The sequence below is a fragment of the Leptopilina boulardi genome, unplaced genomic scaffold (assembly GCF_019393585.1).
Source record: "Leptopilina boulardi isolate dan_hultmark-lab unplaced genomic scaffold, ZJU_Lbou_2.1 LbouV2_392, whole genome shotgun sequence".
Lineage (NCBI taxonomy): Eukaryota > Metazoa > Arthropoda > Insecta > Hymenoptera > Figitidae > Leptopilina > Leptopilina boulardi.
This window is the reverse complement of record NW_026137965.1, coordinates 4751074-4773948: the sequence shown is the minus strand read 5'-3', so window position 1 is coordinate 4773948 and position 22875 is coordinate 4751074. Positions and strand designations below refer to the sequence as shown.

General features: G+C 29.3%; 1 long non-coding RNA gene across 1 annotated transcript; it reads right to left on the bottom strand.

Annotated features, from left to right (window-relative positions):
* Positions 1-16795: 16795 nt before the first annotated feature.
* On the bottom strand, positions 16796-22483 carry LOC127288694 (uncharacterized). The gene is made up of 2 exons (XR_007844074.1): positions 22312-22483; positions 16796-17021 (listed from the first exon to the last, which is right to left on the bottom strand). It is a non-coding gene; the product is annotated as an uncharacterized LOC127288694 (long non-coding RNA).
* Between the last annotated feature and the right edge of the window lie 392 nt (positions 22484-22875).

The following is a 22875-nucleotide window of genomic DNA, read 5'->3' as shown; positions in this document are numbered from 1 at the left end:
ATTTGCGCCAAATAGTTTTTAGTGAAATTGAATAATATAAATGCTTTCTATACATAAGGTATAAATTTTAGATGAAAAATAATGTCGATCTAACCCATTTAGGAAAAAAAAAGGGGGGGGGGTTGGGAGGAAAGGGGAATTGGAAGAAGGCGTACCTCCATCTGGCGCTGCATCTATTAATTAATTGACGCACAAGCGAAACTAACGGCGAGTTAATAAGCAAATTGCCACGCAATAAACTTGACTCACTAAGTAAAGCGGCGCGCGCGAGAGAAGAAAAGAGAAATAGCGAGGGCGCACTTTGGGATGTTAGAAAGTGAGATGGCTAGAACCCCGTTCTCATAAACATTTACACCCTCGACAGGGCCACAGATGCGGCTTGCTTATACCTCTCCTCTCCATCCAACTTTCTCTCTCTCTCTCTCTCTCTCTCTCTCTCTCTCACTCTTCCTACTACCCTTCACGCTTCTCTCGGCATAATTTAATGTCATTCATCCCATAGCTCGTTCACGAATTATTCACCCTTATTAAAATCTGTTGAAAATCCAACACTTGCGCGACCTACTACTCTGTACAAGTGTCACGTGATCGTTAATGGTTAATAACTTTTATCACCAACATTAAAAATATTTAAAAAAAAAAAATTGCCTTTATACAGCGTTGACTCGTTTATATTCAGTTATTATATTATATGAAATTTTATAAAATTTATTTGTGCGGAATTTGTCAATTTTATGGTTTTATGTGATAAAGATAATTATTAAAAAAATAACTTTTATTTAATGAATGTGGAGATTTTTTTTGTATTTTTTTTATATATAAATATAAAAGCAGATTCACTATCGTTAATTCATGTCAAGAGGTATATAGTAAAGTGCCGATCTGCCAATTATTTCGTATTCCTTATAGTATTATATACTGAATAGTGTGTGTGTGTGTGTATGGTGGAGGAGAGGATATAACCGCACTTATATGGTTAGTGCACACACAGAGGCTGGCACAGTACTTTGGGAAGTCGTTATTTGCCATCAAAGTTTAACGTCGTCGTTTTCGCGCTCAAGCCAATTTCAAGCCCACAACCAATCCGCTTCTGGTTACCACTCGCATATACAAGCGTTAGGGCAATAAAGGACAAGATGCATTTCAATTTTCCGTCTTTCATGTTCCAGATTAAATTCAATGCCCCTCACTCCTCCTTTCCTTCTCTTTGGGACATTTATAAAGGAAAATTTATTCACTTTAAAGAATATACGTATACTCTAAAAAAAGTTTTGTTTGAAGCAAATACTGAAAAAAAATTCTACTTTTAATTATACTATATTCTTAAATAAATATTTTAGGTTATATTTTCTTATTTAAATCAACCTATAAAGAAAATAACATTTTTGCTTTATTTTCAATTATAATTTAAAAAATAATTATATTATATTATTGGGTATATGAAATAAATTTAATGTTTTATTGATATTTCACTTATTTACTAGTGGCTATTGATAACACAGTAATAACTTTCCTTTTACTTTTAAAATTGAGAAAATAATAATTTTATTTTAAATTTAAACACGATTCGCGCCATTTTTTTAGAATTTCCGGTTACCCAGCTACCAATCACAGCTCAGCTTTACATTCGTCAACTCTCCCTTGAGGATCTCTACTGAAAACGAGGTATGTCGAAATAATATTATAAAAAATTGTTTGCTCCTTTATTATAGTTTATTTTAATATTTTCATTTTTTCAGATTCGGTGATTACTATTTGGTCGTGATTTTGTGTATTGTAAAGTTAACCTCAAAAAATATTTGAGTTGCTGTCCACATTTATTTATGAATACTATTTGGTCATAATTTTTTGTATTGTAAAGTTAACCTCAAAAAAAGTTCGAGTTGCTGTCCAATTTTATTCATTAAAGTAAAAACTATTACTATTTGGTCGTAATTTTGTGTATTGTAAAGTTAACCTCAAAAAATATTTGAGTTGCTGTCCACTTTTATTCACGAATACTATTTAGTCATGATTTTGTGTATTGTAAAGTTAACCTCAAAAAATATTTGAGTTGCTGTCCACTTTTATTCACGAATTCTATTTGGTCATGATTTTGTGTATTGTAAAGTTAACCTCAAAAAATATTTGAGTTACTGTCCACTTTTATTCATTAAAGCTTGGTCGTGATTTTGTGTATTGTAAAGTTAACCTCAAAAAAAAATTTTAAGTTGCTGTACACTTTTATATTCAGTAAAGCAATAACTATTACTATTTGGTCGTGATTTTGTGTATTATAAAGTTAACCTGAATGCAGACAATTCTTGAACTTGCAAATAGATTTTCATTGATAAAATTAATAAATGCATGATATAAGTTAAAATTCATTAATTTTAGTTACATCTTTTAATCTAATAATTTTTATTTTTTAAAATATTTTTTTCCTTTTACAAATGACAAAAATAAATATTTGCAATATAAAAACACATGAATAGCTGCGTACAATATATTTCTACCAAAAAATGTTAATGCAAGATAATTTTAACTTCTGACACAAATTCACTTAACCTCAAAATAATAAAAACCTCTAATAATAATCTATTTAAATAAATTTAAATAAATTTAAATAATTTTTGTCATTAGAAGTTATGTAACTTTATTTCATATTACCGTAAGAAAAATAAAGGCATTTAAAACAAATCATTAAAAATCATTAACGGAATTAGTTTAGTTAATAACTGTAGACTAACGAAAAAGAATAACAGAATGAATAATTGATAAGAGCTGAAGAAATGGTGAAGGTTTTTTTTTATGTCCATTGGGAATGACAACAATAACAATGATAATACTTTATGCAAATCCTCTATAATATTAGTTGATGAAGCAACGAAGAGTCCCCTTGTTGGGTTCATGACTCCCTCAGGAACGTTAGACGCACTCTCCCTCATCTTCTTGTCTCTATATATATATATATATATATGTATGTATGGTCCATATATATATGGACGCGAAAGTAAAGTGTCCCTTTTCCGTTTTGTCGATGCAGTTGACACTCTGAGAAATGACGATGCTTCATTATATTATAATATTGTAGGAAGTGCGTGCGTACATATTATACTGTTTGAATTCGTTTCGTTTTATTCATGCACACGCTTCAAGACCATTTATTTCAGGCGCGCGAACCTAGAAAAGTGGTGTGTGCGCCTTTCAAAAAGTGTGGGCGTCATATATATATATACATTTTCCTTTATTAATGATCTCTATTAATGTCATCTTCAATCGTTTTCTATATATTAAAAGTCAAGCAGTTCCTTTTTAAACCCCTTACAAATAATGTCCATTATTATCAGAATTAATAATAAAGAAAAAAAATTTTTTAAATATTTTTTATATTCTGAATTTTTAACCAACTTTATTTTCTATAATTATAAATTCTCAATTTTTTAAATATACTCTCTAAATCTAAATTAGTAAAAATGTTTACTAATTTAAATTAGTGACTCACTTTTTGCTTTAGAATCCCTAATAACACAAGATATCTTAGGATATATTGATAATATCCCGCACACGGAGAAAAAGAAAAAGTAATTTTTACTACTTTCATCAGAGTAAAACTGGACCAACTCGAAGTTTCTCCGCATCTCTGGCAATTTTTACTCCAAAAATAGTAAAATTTATTATTTCTGTAGTAAATTTTACTGTTTACTATTTCTAGAGTAAATTTTACTATTTTTGGAGTAAAAATTGCCAGATATGCGCAGAAACTTCGAGTTGGTCCAGTTTTACTCTGAAAGTAGTAAAAGTTACTTTATAAAAGAAATCTTTTTTCTCCGTGCAGATATCCTAGAGATGTCCTATGGATATCAAAAGGATCTCTTAAGGATATCCAAAAAATCGGCGGTTTGGATATCCTTTGGATATCCCATGGATATCTGAGGATATCTACAGGATATCTTCTGGATATCTCCATAGACTTTCATAAATGTCCTCCAGATATCCCATAGATATCGTCAGGATATCCCACAGATATTTTCAGTATATTCTTAGTATATCTTCTGGATGTCAAGAAGATATTTTCAGGATACTGTTTTTAAAGTCATTATGAGCACTACGAGTGAGAATAATTCGGTGAATTAAATTTTATATTTAAATAAAATAAAATGCAATTTGTTTTTTCGAGAAAGTTGTTTAATTTGAAAAATTATTAACAAATTTTTTTCTCATTCGTGATTCATTCCTTTATTCATATGCTTAATATTGTCAGAAAATAAATTGGCTTTAAACAATATAAATTCTTCCCCGCAAATAACGAATAACTATTAATATTAATTATACATTAAGTGCATGAGTTTATTTAAAAACTTTGAAAAATGCGTTTCAAATCTTCATTTAAAATAAATTAGAAGCTCATAAGATTTTTGTTTTTATTATATTATTATTCATTATATTAGCTTAACAATTTTAACCTTTAAATATATATGTTGAGATATTAAATATCACGTGAATATCCTAAGAATATCCCACGGACATTCTGAGGATATCCCATGGATATCCTGCGATATAATATCCAATAGATATTTTGTGGATGTCTTAGGGATATCCTATGGATATGTCCTGTTGATGTCCCACAAACCGGCGGTTTGGATATCCTAGGGATATCCTATGGATATTCCAAGATATCCTGAGGACCATTCTAGGATATCGACCATTGATATGGATATCTTATAGATATCCTAGAGATATCCTTTTGTTATAAGGGATTAGTTAAATTTTACTAATTGTTAGTAAAAGTGACTAATAATTAGTAAAATTTTACTAATTGAGAAGCAAAAAGTGAGTCACTATTTCAAATTAGTAAACTTTTTTACTAATTCGGATTTAGAGAGAACGAAATTAAAATAGTTTCTGATATATATATACCTAACCCAAGATTTATTTCTCGATGAATTTGGATGTTTATATTTCAATACGAGTTTATGAATGGCAATAATTTCCACACAACTTAACATTTCATATATATACATATATATATATATATACGCAGTTATATCTTTAGCCGCATATTGAGTTATAATTATTTTTATAAATATCCAATTATTTAAAATTTAAGATAAACAGAGAAATCTAATTTTCGAATGTTTCTCAACGAATCAACTTATAATAATGATAATAATAATAATAATAATAATAATAATAATAATAATAATAATTGAAGTTTTATATAGGATGCGGAAAAATTATTTAAGAAAAAAATTTAATTAGAAATGCATTTATAAATTAGTAAATAATGTAGGTAATTAAAAAAGATTCGATGAACTTAAGTGCGCAATTATAGAACTAGAATATAAATAAAGTATATTAAGGTATATATATGTATTATGATAAAATATATAATCTGAATAAAAGGAAATTAAAAATGAATAATAAAAAAGATAAACTTTTAAAATTAATTTTAGAAAAATTTTCTCCATTGCTTTTTGAATTAAAATTATTTATTATATTTGATTAATTCACCGAATTGCGTTCATTAAATGAATTAGTAATCGTTTTAAAATAATTGTTAGTCAAAAATTATTAAGTGTTAGTAGAGAAGTACTAATTCGTTTAGGGCAATATTTCAAGTAGTTGTATTTAATAACTAATTAGTAGTTTTCTATTGTCAATTATTAGTTTTCTACTATTAATTATTAGTTTTCTACGATCAAGTAGTAGTTTTCTTATATCAATTAGTGATAAGTGACAGTGACAAGTTTTCTACAATCAATTTACAATTTTTTATTAGCAAGTAGTAGTTTTCTATACTATTAATTAGTAGATTTCTACTATTAGTTAGTAAATTTCTACTATTAGTTAGTAAATTTCTACTATAAGTTAGTAGCTTTCAATAAGTAATTTTCTACTCAAGATTAGTAGTTTTTTACTATAACTTAGTAGTTTTCTACTATCAATTAGTAGTTTTCTACTTTTAGTAAGTAGTTTCCTACTTTTAGTAAGTAGTTTTCTCTTACCGCAGTTAGGAGTTTTCTACTATCAGTTAGTAGCTTTCAACTATCAGTTAGTAGCTTTTAACAAGTAGATTTCTTCTACAGATTAGTAACTTTCTACTATCATTTAGAAATTTTCTATTATCAATTTGAAATTTTTTTTATTATCAAGTAGTAGTTTTCTACTATCAATTCGTAGCTCTTATTAAGTACTTTTTTACTACAAATTAGTAGCTTTCTACTATCAATTATTAGTTGTCTACTATCAAACAGTAGTTTTCTACTTTCAATTAACAGTTTTCTAATATCAGGTATTAGTTGTCAACTATCATTTAGTACTTTTCTGCTATCAGTTAGTGGACAGTAGTTTTCTACTATCAGTTAGTAGTTTTCTACTGTAAATTAGTAGCTTTTTACAATCAATTAGAAGTTTTCTACTATCAATTTGCAATTTGTATTATCAAACAGTAGTTTTCTACTATAAATTAGTAGTTTTCTACCATCAATTAGTAGTTTTCTACCATCAATTAGTAGCTTTCTATTATAAATTAGTAATTTTCTACTATCAATTAATAATTTTTAACAAAAATTAGTCAAAACGGTTATTATAATTCTTAGTAAAAAAAATGATTAATTAATAGTAGAAAACTAAGAATTTGTTTAGTAAGGCATTATATCAATTAATAAACGTTAATACATAAATTAGTAGTTTTCTACTATCAATTCATATAGTTTTCTACTATCTACTAGTAGTTTTTTTTACTATCAGTTAGTAGCATTTAATTAGTACCTTTCTACTATAAATTAGCTTCTGTGTACTATCAATTAGCAGCTTACTATCACAGAAAAAACCTGAATTCAAATTGAGTATAGATTCTATACTCAATTTGATTCGCAACAAAAATGAAACTGGTTGTTTCATTTCGAGTTCTAAGGTAAAAGTATCAAAATGAAACAGGCAAGTTTCATTTTGAGAAAAAGAAAAATGGAAAAATATTGTGAAATAACGAATAATTTTGCACAAAAAAATGAAATATAATAATTACAAAGAAGTAAATAACACGCTAGACTTAATATATTTGATTAAAAATTGCTTGTAATCGTGTAATAAAATAATAAAGGAAATATGTTTTTAGGTTAGAAAAATGAAAACATGTGTTTTGACAACAGGAACGGTACTGCCAACTTAAATAATAGCGGTAAATTTAAAAACTTATGAAATTAATTATTATCTACGTAAATAATAATAAATAATTTTTATTTAAAAACTTCTAAATATTCGTACTGGTCAAAATAATCTTTCTGGTGTTGTTGAAATATTAGAAACAATAATTGAAATACAAAATTACTCTGCTTATGATGCCAACTTAGAAATCTGAAATTCCAGCCAATATCATTTTGAATAACATGAAGTTTGTCCCATATTCATTTCGATACCCAAAAGAAAATGAGTTGCAACAAAAATGAGTCTAAGTTTTTTCTGTGATTATTTAGTAATTTTCTATTGTCAATTAGTAATTTTCTACTAACAATTAGTCTAAAAATAATTTATTTAATGAACGAATCGTTGCAGTTAAATTAGTAAAATTTAACTAATTAATAGTAAAATTAAATTCTACTATCGAATTAGTAAAATTTAGTAAATTGAAAGCAGTAAAACTAATTAAAAAGCAAAAAGTAGGTCACTAATTCAAATAAGTTGAAATTTTTTTTTACTAATTCAAGTTTAGAGAGTTCATTTTTTTTTTCGTTTCTCTATATTTGACAGAATATATGGCATTTATTATATATGGCATATATATATGTATACATATAATCGTAGGTTTAGAATTGCGCGTGGTTGGAAAATGAACTCAATTCTGATGGTATATTACTAGTGCAATTAATTAAACCGATGTTCAGTCGTGTCAACGACCACGCCGTCGGGGTGGATAAAAGGGGGTGGAACTGGCTGGGATTTGCCAACTAAGCTACAGTACACTAGTATACTAGATGTAATACCTGCAGGGCTGTAACCAGAAAATTTTAGGAAGAGGGGGAAATAAACTGCAAGAGCCAACGTGGGAGGGGGGGTAGGGGGAGAAAACAACAAAAAAAAATGTTCAAAGGATTATTCTTCTTTTTTATATTGACTAATTTCTAATTTGCAATAAAAAAAAAGGAAAAGAAAAATAATTTCATAATATAAAAAAAATTTTTGATGTATTGGAAACAAAAAAATGTTTGCAAAAAAAAAAAAAAAATTTGCAATGGAATCAGCAAAATGGAAGCGACTACGAGAATTCTCGTTACCGCGTTATCTGTGGTAGCATTAAACTGGTGAAAGTGAGAGAAACCTCGAAATGGGGGGGGGGCAAAAAAGGAAGGACTCTCGTAAAGCTTAAATAAAGATAACCGAGGCTTAGGGGTTGATATCTCCTCGCGCTAAAGGGGGCGTTCCGGCTACGAAATCAATTTATTCTCCCTGGGCTATATAATAAACACACTTCTAACGTGACTAGAAGAAACTATATATATAGGGGTTGGACAAAAAAAAAAAAAAGTTACTTTGATTAGGTAAAATTAATTGCTATACACTCCAAACACGAAACTAATTTTATTGTCAAAAAAATAATTTTATCTTTAATTTTATTATCTTTATTAGCATTTTTTTTTCATTACAGAAATTCTTAACCTTTTTTTCTTCTTATAAAAAAATAATAAACGAAGAAAATTTTTTTTTATTAAATATAAATGATGAAAAATAGGTTATTGTAAGGCAGCGCTATCTACATAGAAATTAAAATTTCCGATTTTCAACTCGATAACAAGATTTTTTTTTCATTATTTTAACAGAAAAATGGTTTAGCTATGGTGTAATATTAATAATCAATTATCCTAAAGGATTTTCCTTTCTTGTTTTCGAATTGAAAATCCGAAATTTGAGTTTCTATGTAGATGGCATTGCCTTATAAGAACATGCCCTTACCCTAATAACACAAGATATCTTGGGATATATTGATAATATCCCGCAGATATATTAGAAATGTCCTATGGATATCATAAGGATCTCTTAAGGATATCAAAAAAATCGGCGGTTTGGATATCCTTTGGATATCCCATGTATATCGTCAGGATATCCCACAGATATTATCAGGATATCCAATAGATATCGTCAGGATATCCCACAGATATTTTCAGGATATTCTCAGTATATCTTCTGGATGTCAAGAAGATATTCTCAGGATACTGTTTTTAAAGTCATTATTAAACTAAGTGCATGAGTTTATTTAAAAACTTTGAAAAACGCGTTTCAAATCTTCATTTAAAATAAATTAGAAGCTCATAAGATTTTTGTTTTTATTATATTATTATTCATTATATTAGCTTAACAATTTTAACCTTTAAAAATATATGTTGAGATAATAAATATCCTAAGAATATCCCACGGACATCCTGAGGATATCCCATGGATATCCTGCGATATAATATCCAATAGATATTTTGTGAATGTTTCAGGGATATCCTGTGAATATCCTATGGATGTCCTGTTGATATCCCACAGACCGGCGGTTTGGATATCCCAAGATATCCTGGAGACCATTCTAGGATATCGACCATTGATATGGACATCCTAGGGATATCCTTTTGTTATGAAGGTAAATATCCACTTTTCAATGAATACATTTTTCCGCAAAAATACTTTTTGGGTTTTTTTTTCTCCGCGTGACTATATATTGAATTCATTTCGTTGTTTATATATAGAATTTATGGAAATCGATTGAATAATAAATTGTATTCATTTATTATAAAATATTCGATTATCGAAATATAAATAAATTAAAATAATCAGGTGTTTAATGAATTATTTATTATTTTAAATCTCGCGTCTGTATTAAATATATTGTCATTTATCTCTAATTAATATTATAAATAATTAATTGGTGTCTGTATATATTTGTGGAGGATATTCTGTAATTAAAAAATTAAAATCAACAAAGATTATTGAATGTTACTTGAATTGGCTATATGGCTTTATATCCAGACAGTATATGGACATCTTCTATTATTGAAACCTCGAAGTGGAAACTGTTGTAAGACGCGGACATTTCAAAGTCCAGTATCTCCCCTTTCCGTCTGTATAATACCTTCAAATCACCTTTGGATTTCGAATCACTTATATATATATATGTTTATATATAAAATACATTTTTTATTAAAAGATGTTTCTTACAGTGATTTTTATTTTTATACATAGTTGTACTTTTTAAAAATTTATTTAAAAAAATTTTTTAAATATATTTCTAAAATTTTAAAAAATTTCTCATATTTTTATATTTCTAATATTTTTAAAATTTTAAATATATTTCCCTCACAACAAAAGGATATTCAGGATATCCTTGGGACGTCCTGGGGATATCGATTTGTTTTCGGCGGTTTGGATATCCCTGGGATATCTTAGAGATGTCCATGGATATCCAGAGGATATCTTAGGGATATCCGAATCGCCAAAAGCAAATGGATATCCCCAGGACGTCCCAGGGATATCCTGAATATCCTTGTGTTGTGAGGGTTATAATATTTTTTAAAGTATTTTAAAAAATATTTCTAAAATTGTTTTTGAAATTATTTTTTTAAAAAAAATTATTTTACCCGAAAGGAGGAAATAAAAATTTAAGAAAAACCGAATACTCCATATTCAGAGACGCATTTGTTATCCTTTGAATGAGGAGCTATTTCTTATTATATTTTTTTTTTCTTGCGGGTCTGCTTTCCCCGTTGTGTGTAGTAAATGGATATAAGTCAACGCAGCGAGCAGTGGCTCTGTCATTTTTATCGCTTCGCTAAAATTAAGAAGGTGGAACCGCGAAGCTCTTTTCATTTTCATCTTGCACCACAAGAGGATCCTCCCTTTTTCTATATCTAGGCGCGCCACAAACCTGTCACACATTTTCCGCGCAAGATCCTATATTCATCAGATATAATTTATTTTCTTTTATTTTAAACTTTGCGCGCCCTACAAAATTTTACAGTAAAAAAAAAAATCTATATTAAAATTAATTATTAAATTAAATAAATCATAAATAACCAAATTTAGATTCGTAATCAGCGACTCCGAAAACATCCTAGTAGCAAGTTTCAAGTGAATCTAAATCATTTTTATTTTTTCGTCCGCCATATTGGTTCTGCCATTTTGAATTTCTAAAAATGAAGTTCAGATTTGTAATCAGCGACCCCTAAAACCCCCGAGTACAAAAATTCAGGCCAATTGAATGAATTTTTGCATTAGTCATCCGCCATATTAGATCCGCCATTTTGAATTTTTAAAAATAAAGTTCAGATTCGTAATTAGCGACCCCTAAAACCCCCGAGTACAAAAATTCAGGCCAATTGAATAAATTTTTGCATTAGTCGTCCGCCATATTGGATCCGTCATTTTGAATTTTTAAAAACTAAGTTCAAATTCGTTATCAGCGACCCAAAAAACCCCCGAGTAACAAAATTCAGGCGAATTTGATAACAATTTTTATTTTTCGTCCGCCATATTGGATTCACCATTTTGAATTTCTGAAAACGAAGTTCAGATTTGTATTTAGCGACTCCGAAAACCCACGAGTAAAAAAATTCAGGCGAATTTGATGACAGTTTCGCAATTTAACAAATATTTGCCAAATCTTTCAAATTTTACAAAGATTTGACGCCATTTTGGATCCGCCATTTTGAAATTTTGAAAATAAAGTTTAGATTCGTAATCAGCGACCCCAATAACCCCCGAGTGGCAAGTTTCAAGTAAATCTAAATCATTTTTATTTTTTCGTCCTCCATATTGGATCCGCCATTTTGAATTTCTGAAAATAAAGTTCAGATTCGTAATCAGCGACCCCGAAAACCCCCGAGTACAAAAATTCAGGCCAATTGAATGAATTTTTGCATTAGTCGTCCGCCATATTGGATTCGCCATTTTGAATTTCTAAAAACTAAGTTCAGATTCGTTATCAGCGACCCCAAAAACCTCCGAGTATTAAATTCCGGCGAATTTGATCTCATTTTTGCAATTTAACAAATATTATAAATTTTTATAACTGATTTGACGTCATATTGAGTCCGCCATTTTGAAATTTTGAATTCTACACTACGTTTCTCAAAAGTATTACAATTTTTATGCATTTTTGGTTGAGAATTGAATTTTAAACCACTATATTTAATTTTTTGATTAATCGAATTAATTTATAAAAACTTAGTTTTAGATTCGTTCAAAAAATTTTTGTGACTTTTTGAAATTCGAAGCAATCAGTTTTTATCAAAATCTAGAAAAATTATATTTAAATAAATTCTGTTATAAAATTCCTTTTTTCTAATTTAGTATTTTAATTTTTCTCAATATACATTAACACCAGTAGAAAAATGTCATTCAAATGTTACAGCATGTACACATGTGAATAGAGCAAAGAATAAAAATCAGAAATCCTCGACCTCAGGACATAACCGGATTATTTCATCTTTATAGAGAAATTCCAATAAGTGTTTTTTTTTTTTCCTTTTTTTAGGGGAACATATGGAATGTAGCAGGGGTAAGTATTTAATCCGACGAGGGTAACAATAAAAGTTACCCTCCTCAGAATTTTTTGGGCAGCCACAGGAGCAACGTAAACTTATATTTATATATATGAGTTTGAAGCGTGGTCCCTTTTACCAAAAGCTGGTACACATATAACGTAAGGAGAGAAAAAGTGAGAGAGAGAGAGAGAAAAAAGTTCTCCTTCTTGCTGGTACAATGCTCTGGGTATTGTGTGTATAGACCCCTCGGCTAATCGGATTAACGCATGCACTAAAAAAAGAGCAAACGCCCAAATCGCATTTATATTAGCTTCGTGAATGAGTCGTAAATATTTATGTTGCAGAAATTCACCCCCCCCCACTCCTTCTCTTTTGCTCTTAGAAATATTATCCCTTCTTCTTGTATTCTGCATTCAACAAAAAAAAAAAAAATGAAACTGAAAGTGGCTCACTAATCGGATCTCACTTCTTCCTATTCTTATTTTGTGACCACGACAATTTTTCTTCGCCTCATTCAAATGTGAATTGACACTGACGAGAGTATAATTGCAGGTGACCCCCTTTTTTTATATATGTAATTACCTTGTACAATGAAAGACTTTTCATTTTTAAAATTAATATAATGTATTTCTAAATGGGGACATCTACATATTTGTACTACGTATTTATAGTTGTATAAAACTGTTAGAATCTGAAAGTAAAAGTAGTACAAGTTTTTAATACTAAATAATAACTAAAATTAATACTGTTCGTATTATTTTTCAGTATGGTTAAAAATTGGTACGTTGTAAAAGCAGATAGTACTAAGTTTCTAACAATAAATAATACTGAAAATTAATAAGGTCAATATTAATTTTCAGTATGGTTAAAAATCTTGTACGTTGGGAAAGCAAAGCTATACTAGTTTTTCATTAAATAATATACCAAAAATACATTTTGGTTTAATGTTTCAAAAATTGGTATGTTCTGAAACCAAAAACAATAGTTTCTAATACCAAACAATACTGAAAATTAATAAAGCCATACTGATTGTCAGTATTGTTAAAATCTGTAAGGCTCTAAAAGCAGAGCCAGTACTTGATTTAAATTAAATAATACCAAAAATTAATGTTGTCCATATACTAACAATATAGTTTCAAAAACGTTACGGAAGCAACGCACTAGTTGTAACACCAAATAATAACGAAATGTAATAAGGTCCACACTAATTTTCAGTATGGTCAAAAACTGGTACATTCTGAAAGCAAAACTAATATTAGTTTCTAACACCAAATATTGTCGAAAATCAATAAGGTCCATACCAATTTTCAGCATGGTCAAAAATTGGTACATTGATACGACTAGTTTTTAACAAATTGATACCGAAAATTAATAACTATACTAATTTTCAGTATGGTCAAAAACTGGTACGTTCTTTAAGCAAATTTATAGTAATACTTTCTAGTACTAAATATTATCAAATCAATAAAATTGGTACGTTCTAAAAGCAAACCTCGTACTAGTTTCTATTAACATATATCTATATATTAATACCAAAGATTATTAAATCCATACTAATTTTCAGTATGGTCAGAAACTGGTACGTTTTTTTATACCTAAACAGTGTATATCCAAAACCGAGATATATCCCATTTTAAAATCTATTATTATAATTTTTACCTTTTTTTTGGATATTATCCTTTCCCAGGTGGAAAAGTTCCCGGTAGTACCGCTCCCGCTACCTGAACATTCACTACCAGTAGTCACTACCGGTAATTATTCCTAGACTACCGGTAGACACTACCGGTAATTTTTCCGGGACTACCGGTAGTCACTACCGGTGATTTTTCCATGACTACCGGTAGCCACTACCGGTAATTTTTCCGGTACTACCGGTAATCACTACTGGTAATTTTTCCTAGACTACCGGTAGCCACTATCGGTAATTTTTCCGGGACTACCGGTAGCCACTACCGGTAATTTTTCCGGTACTACCAGTAGTCACTACCGGTAATTTTTCCTAGACTACCAGTAGCCACTACCGGTAATTTTTCCAGGACTACCGGTAGCCACTACCGGTAATTTATCCGGTACTACCGGCAGTCACTACCAATAATTTTTTCGTTACTACCGGTAGTCACTACCGGTAATTTATCCGGTACTACCGGCAGTCACTACCGGTAATTTTTTCGTTACTACCGGTAGTCACTATCGGTAATTTTTCCTAGACTACCGGTAGCCACTATCGGTAATTTTTCCGGGACTACCGGTAGTCACTACCGGTAATTTTTCCTAGACTACCGGTAGCCACTACCGGTAATTTTTCCGGGACTGCCGGTAGCCACTACCGGTAATTTTTTCGGTACTACCGGTAGTCACTACCGGTAATTTTTCCTAGACTACCGGTAGCCACTATCGGTAATTTTTCCTATACTACCGGTAGCCACTACCGGTAATTTTTTCGTTACTACCGGTAGTCACTATCGGTAAATTTTCCGGGACTACCGGTAGCAGCTAACGGTAATTTTTCCGGGACTACCGATAGTCACTACCGTTAGTCATTACCGGTAATTTTTCCGGGAATTACAATCAAAAATTTTTTATTTGTTAATAAATTTTGATTGTAAATCCCGGAAAAACTACTGGTAATGACTACCGGTAGTCCAGGAAAAATTACCGATAGTGACTGCCGGTAATCTAGGAAAAATCACCGGTCGTGACTACCGGTATTAATTTACCACATTAATTTTTTGGTATTATTTAATTAAAAACTAGTACTAGCTTTGCTTTCAGTTACAGATTTTAACAATGCTAAAAATTAGTATAACTTTATTAATTTTCAATATTATTTGGTGTTAGAAACTAGTATTAGCTTTGCTTTCAGATCGTATATATCAATTCCCGACTATATACTAAAAATTAGTTTAGACCATATTAATTTTCGGTATATTAACTATATGTCGTATCAACGTACCATTTGCTTTCAGAACTTACCAGTTTTTGATTATATTAAAAAATAGTACAAACCCTATTAATTTTAGTTATTATTTAGTGTATCAGAAAATCTTTCTTTCCGAACATATCAGTTTGATACAACTATAAATATAGTAGAGATGTATTTTAAAATCCATTCATTAAATTTTAAAATCAAAAATCTTCCACAAAAGAAGTCATACAATTTTTTTCCCTAAATAACCTTAAGAATTTAAATTAATTTATACTAAACCAAAAAAAAATTGGTTTTTTTTGGGGGGAGGCACTTTCTTTATCTCATATTCGCTGTGGCAAACAACCTGTACGAGCGAGTGATACTAGGGAAGTAAAAAAAGAGAAAAAATAAGGCAGGTATAAAGTCGAGAAAGACAAGTCTGAAAGGTGAGTAAGACTGTTATAGTGAGGAGAAGGAAGAAGGAGCATAAAAGACTCGACACTCCGTTATAATAAAGTCCGCCCTTGGAAGCCTTCCGTCCGCCTTCTCTATATATACCTTCACTTTTGTGTGTGTATGTGCGGAAGGGTGCTTTGGCATTACCCAACTTACTTTGTTCCTGAACTTTATTAATTTTTCCTTCGGTCTTGGGGGAGCCAACGCTGTATAGAGATGCTGCCGGCTTGGATCTCTCGAGGTTTTTTAAGGGTTTGGGTTGAGTTGCGCGCGAAGGAATGAGATTCTTATGGGGGGACGAAGGGGGGGGGGCAAGAGAAGGGGGTTCTCTTCCTTGTGACGGGAAATTTTAAAATCTGTCGACGCAATGTCGAACGACCGAGAAAACTTTATTATTAGCGGCATCTGTGGCGATAAGAGAGAAAAAGAAGGGGGAGACAGATACAGACAAAGATGTCCCTTTTTTTTTTAATATTTAGATGATTTATTAAATTTATCTACTTCAAAAAATTTACATAAAAATAAATATACAAATAGTAAAATAAATATTAAAATAAATTGTGTCTAAAAAAAAAATTGTAGCTATGAAATAATTTTAAAGAATTATTCTCGCCAATGTATTTCATTGCAGATTTCATTCTTTTTCTCTTTTTTTTCTCTCTATCTCTCACTCTATCAGCTCTGCTGATGCAATATTCAGACTAGAAAACGACAAAAAAAAAAGAAATACGTGACCAAATCGTTCATCATCACCGGTGCACGAATCTGTCAGCTATATATAAAAAAAAAAAAAAATGTGCGCGCACTGTATAGGAAATTTAGGAAAAATGAGCTGGAAAGAAATTTTATTATTTATTTCGTAATATCTATTTTTTTCGGAAAACTAGATATTATGATTATTTATAGGAGTACTGTAGATTAATAGTTTAAATTATTAGTTTTTAATCTCAGAAATATATATTTAATGATTTATAAAATAAAATTAACTAATTTTTAATACAAAAAAAACTAAATTCCAAAAAAAATCTTTTCATTAGTTACTGGTTTTCTACATTTGTAACGAATATCCTTGCGCGGTTCATAAACAATATTTTCACCTTCATTTATATAACACATCATTTTGAAGGATATTGTAATATATCTGCCATTGCAAATTCCTGAAATTCGAAGAAAAAATGTAAGTATGGCAATGTTTACTATGGTAGCGATTATTATATTTACCGTTAATATGGTAGCAGTTACTATACAAACAATTATACTGCAGCAATGGTTAGTATGGCAACAGTTACTATACAAACGATTATTCTATAGTAACGATTTGTATATCAGCTGTTACTATACAAACTGTCACAAACGATTATACTATAGAAACAGTTAGTATAGCAAAAATTATTATACAAACAATTATACTACAATGGTAATTAGTGTAGCAAACTTGGGTATAGTAATAATTACTATACAAACGATTATACTACAAGAATGGTTAATATAACAACAATTATTATATTAGCAATTGCCATAGCAACTGTTGGTATGGTAACAATTACTATACAAAGGTTTATACTACAGCAACGGTTAGTATAGCAGCGGTAACTATACAAACGATTTTACTTCAGTAACGGTTAGTATAGCAACAATTGTTATAATAGTGATTGTTACAGCAACAATTGATATGGTAACAGTTACTATACAAACCATTAATCTATACTAACGGCTACAGTAGAAACGATTATACAATAGCAACAGTTTGTATGGCAAAAATTGTTATATTATAGATTGCCATATCAACTATTGGTATATGGTAACAATTACTATACAGAAGTTTATATTACAGCAACGGTTAGTATAGCAACAATTGTTATAATAGTGATTATTACAGCACCAATTGATATGGCAACAGTTACTATACAAACAATTAATATAAAGTAACGGTTAGTATCGCAACGGCTACAGTACAAACGACTATATGACAGTAACGAGTTGTATGGCAAAAATTGTTATATTATCGATTGCCATATTAACTATTGGTATGGTAACAGTTACTATACAAATGATTATACTATGGCATCGGTTAGTATAACAACTGTTACTATACAAACTGTCACAAACGATTATACTATAGAAACAGTTAGTACAGCAAAAATTATTATACAAACAATTATACTACAATGGTAATTAGTGTAGCAAACTTGGGTATAGTAATAATTACTATACAAACGATTATACTACAAAAATGGTTAATATAACAACAATTATTATATTAGCAATTGCCATAGCAACTGTTGGTATGGTAACAATTACTATACAAAGGTTTATACTACAGCAACGGTTAGTATAGCAGCGGTAACTATACAAACGATTTTACTTCAGTAACGGTTAGTATAGCAACAATTGTTATAATAGTGATTGTTACAGCAACAATTGATATGGTAACAGTTACTATACAAACCATTAATCTATACTAACGGCTACAGTAGAAACGATTATACAATAGCAACAGTTTGTATGGCAAAAATTGTTATATTATAGATTGCCATATCAACTATTGGTATATGGTAACAATTACTATACAGAAGTTTATATTACAGCAACGGTTAGTATAGCAACAATTGTTATAATAGTGATTATTACAGCACCAATTGATATGGCAACAGTTACTATACAAACAATTAATATAAAGTAACGGTTAGTATCGCAACGGCTACAGTACAAACGACTATATGACAGTAACGAGTTGTATGGCAAAAATTGTTATATTATCGATTGCCATATTAACTACTGGTATGGTAACAGTTACTATACAAATGATTATACTATGGCATCGGTTAGTATAACAACTGTTACTATACAAACTGTCACAAACGATTATACTATAGAAACAGTTAGTACAGCAAAAATTATTATACAAACAATTATACTACAATGGTAATTAGTGTAGCAAACTTGGGTATAGTAATAATTACTATACAAACGATTATACTACAAGAATGGTTAATATAACAACAATTATTATATTAGCAATTGCCATAGCAACTGTTGGTATGGTAACAATTACTATACAAAGGTTTATACTACAACAACGGTTAGTATAGCAGCGGTAACTATACAAACGATTTTACTTCAGTAACGGTTAGTATAGCAACAATTGTTATAATAGTGATTGTTACAGCAACAATTGATATGGTAACAGTTACTATACAAACCATTAATCTATACTAACGGCTACAGTAGAAACGATTATACAATAGCAACAGTTTGTATGGCAAAAATTGTTATATTATAGATTGCCATATCAACTATTGGTATATGGTAACAATTACTATACAGAAGTTTATATTACAGCAACGGTTAGTATAGCAACAATTGTTATAATAGTGATTATTACAGCACCAATTGATATGGCAACAGTTACTATACAAACAATTAATATAAAGTAACGGTTAGTATCGCAACGGCTACAGTACAAACGACTATATGACAGTAACGAGTTGTATGGCAAAAATTGTTATATTATCGATTGCCATATTAACTATTGGTATGGTAACAGTTACTATACAAATGATTATACTATGGCATCGGTTAGTATAACAACTGTTACTATACAAACTGTCACAAACGATTATACTATAGAAACAGTTAGTACAGCAAAAATTATTATACAAACAATTATACTACAATGGTAATTAGTGTAGCAAACTTGGGTATAGTAATAATTACTATACAAACGATTATACTACAAAAATGGTTAATATAACAACAATTATTATATTAGCAATTGCCATAGCAACTGTTGGTATGGTAACAATTACTATACAAAGGTTTATACTACAGCAACGGTTAGTATAGCAGCGGTAACTATACAAACGATTTTACTTCAGTAACGGTTAGTATAGCAACAATTGTTATAATAGTGATTGTTACAGCAACAATTGATATGGTAACAGTTACTATACAAACCATTAATCTATACTAACGGCTACAGTAGAAACGATTATACAATAGCAACAGTTTGTATGGCAAAAATTGTTATATTATAGATTGCCATATCAACTATTGGTATATGGTAACAATTACTATACAGAAGTTTATATTACAGCAACGGTTAGTATAGCAACAATTGTTATAATAGTGATTATTACAGCACCAATTGATATGGCAACAGTTACTATACAAACAATTAATATAAAGTAACGGTTAGTATCGCAACGGCTACAGTACAAACGACTATATGACAGTAACGAGTTGTATGGCAAAAATTGTTATATTATCGATTGCCATATTAACTATTGGTATGGTAACAGTTACTATACAAATGATTATACTATGGCATCGGTTAGTATAACAACTGTTACTATACAAACTGTCACAAACGATTATACTATAGAAACAGTTAGTACAGCAAAAATTATTATACAAACAATTATACTACAATGGTAATTAGTGTAGCAAACTTGGGTATAGTAATAATTACTATACAAACGATTATACTACAAAAATGGTTAATATAACAACAATTATTATATTAGCAATTGCCATAGCAACTGTTGGTATGGTAACAATTACTATACAAAGGTTTATACTACAGCAACGGTTAGTATAGCAGCGGTAACTATACAAACGATTTTACTTCAGTAACGGTTAGTATAGCAACAATTGTTATAATAGTGATTGTTACAGCAACAATTGATATGGTAACAGTTACTATACAAACCATTAATCTATACTAACGGCTACAGTAGAAACGATTATACAATAGCAACAGTTTGTATGGCAAAAATTGTTATATTATAGATTGCCATATCAACTATTGGTATATGGTAACAATTACTATACAGAAGTTTATATTACAGCAACGGTTAGTATAGCAACAATTGTTATAATAGTGATTATTACAGCACCAATTGATATGGCAACAGTTACTATACAAACAATTAATATAAAGTAACGGTTAGTATCGCAACGGCTACAGTACAAACGACTATATGACAGTAACGAGTTGTATGGCAAAAATTGTTATATTATCGATTGCCATATTAACTATTGGTATGGTAACAGTTACTATACAAATGATTATACTATGGCATCGGTTAGTATAACAACTGTTACTATACAAACTGTCACAAACGATTATACTATAGAAACAGTTAGTACAGCAAAAATTATTATACAAACAATTATACTACAATGGTAATTAGTGTAGCAAACTTGGGTATAGTAATAATTACTATACAAACGATTATACTACAAAAATGGTTAATATAACAACAATTATTATATTAGCAATTGCCATAGCAACTGTTGGTATGGTAACAATTACTATACAAAGGTTTATACTACAGCAACGGTTAGTATAGCAGCGGTAACTATACAAACGATTTTACTTCAGTAACGGTTAGTATAGCAACAATTGTTATAATAGTGATTGTTACAGCAACAATTGATATGGTAACAGTTACTATACAAACCATTAATCTATACTAACGGCTACAGTAGAAACGATTATACAATAGCAACAGTTTGTATGGCAAAAATTGTTATATTATAGATTGCCATATCAACTATTGGTATATGGTAACAATTACTATACAGAAGTTTATATTACAGCAACGGTTAGTATAGCAACAATTGTTATAATAGTGATTATTACAGCACCAATTGATATGGCAACAGTTACTATACAAACAATTAATATAAAGTAACGGTTAGTATCGCAACGGCTACAGTACAAACGACTATATGACAGTAACGAGTTGTATGGCAAAAATTGTTATATTATCGATTGCCATATTAACTACTGGTATGGTAACAGTTACTATACAAATGATTATACTATGGCATCGGTTAGTATAACAACTGTTACTATACAAACTGTCACAAACGATTATACTATAGAAACAGTTAGTACAGCAAAAATTATTATACAAACAATTATACTACAATGGTAATTAGTGTAGCAAACTTGGGTATAGTAATAATTACTATACAAACGATTATACTACAAAAATGGTTAATATAACAACAATTGTTATAGTAGTGATTGTTACTACTACAATTGATATGGCAACAGTTACTATACAAACCATTACACTATAGTAACGTTTAGAATATAGCAGCTACAGTACAAATGATTATACAATAGCAATGGTTTTTATAGCAAAAATTGTCATATTATCGATTGCCATATCAACTGTTGGTATGGTAACAGTTAGTATACAAATGATTATACTTTAGTACCGGTTAGTATAACAACTGTTACTATACAAAAGATTTTACTTCAGTAACGGTTAGTGTAGCAATGATTGTTATATTAACGATTCATATAGCACTTATTTGTATGGCAACATTTACTATACAATTGATTATACTATATAGCAAATGGTTAGTATAGTAACAGTTGCCATATAGAATAAAATAAAAGTAAAATACCATTACATAATTTCTACCTACTTTTAGCCAAATTTTCCGAATGATATTGCCGATGATATTCACTGGGATCCAATAAAGAATTTGAAGAATAATTGTAAAATAACATAATATTAATTAAAAAAAATACTTTTTTTAAGTGCATGTAGATAAACTTTTTTAAATATACATAAAAAGAATCGTAGCTCATTGAAAAATAAAACCCTTGGCATTGACAATCTATATCATTATAATCAATATATACATAATAATCAATTTAGATTAAAATTGGACATTAAAATTGTACAAGTTAATTAATTTTTTACTTTATTAAAAGTAAATTTCACAGCATCGATTATATTTAAAATTTATGCAGAAGCTATTATTATACTTTAAGAATGACAAAGTTAATTGCCCATTGTTTCGCAACGATATTTATATATATATATATATATATATATATATATATATTATGTAAGTTGACAAAACTTTTGATAAGAAATCATATCGTAAATTAATTAGTTTCTTAATTAAAAAATTTTAATAAAATGCCTATAATTTTATTTTTCTGTATATGTATAAAAATTATTTCTGTATATTTGTATAAAA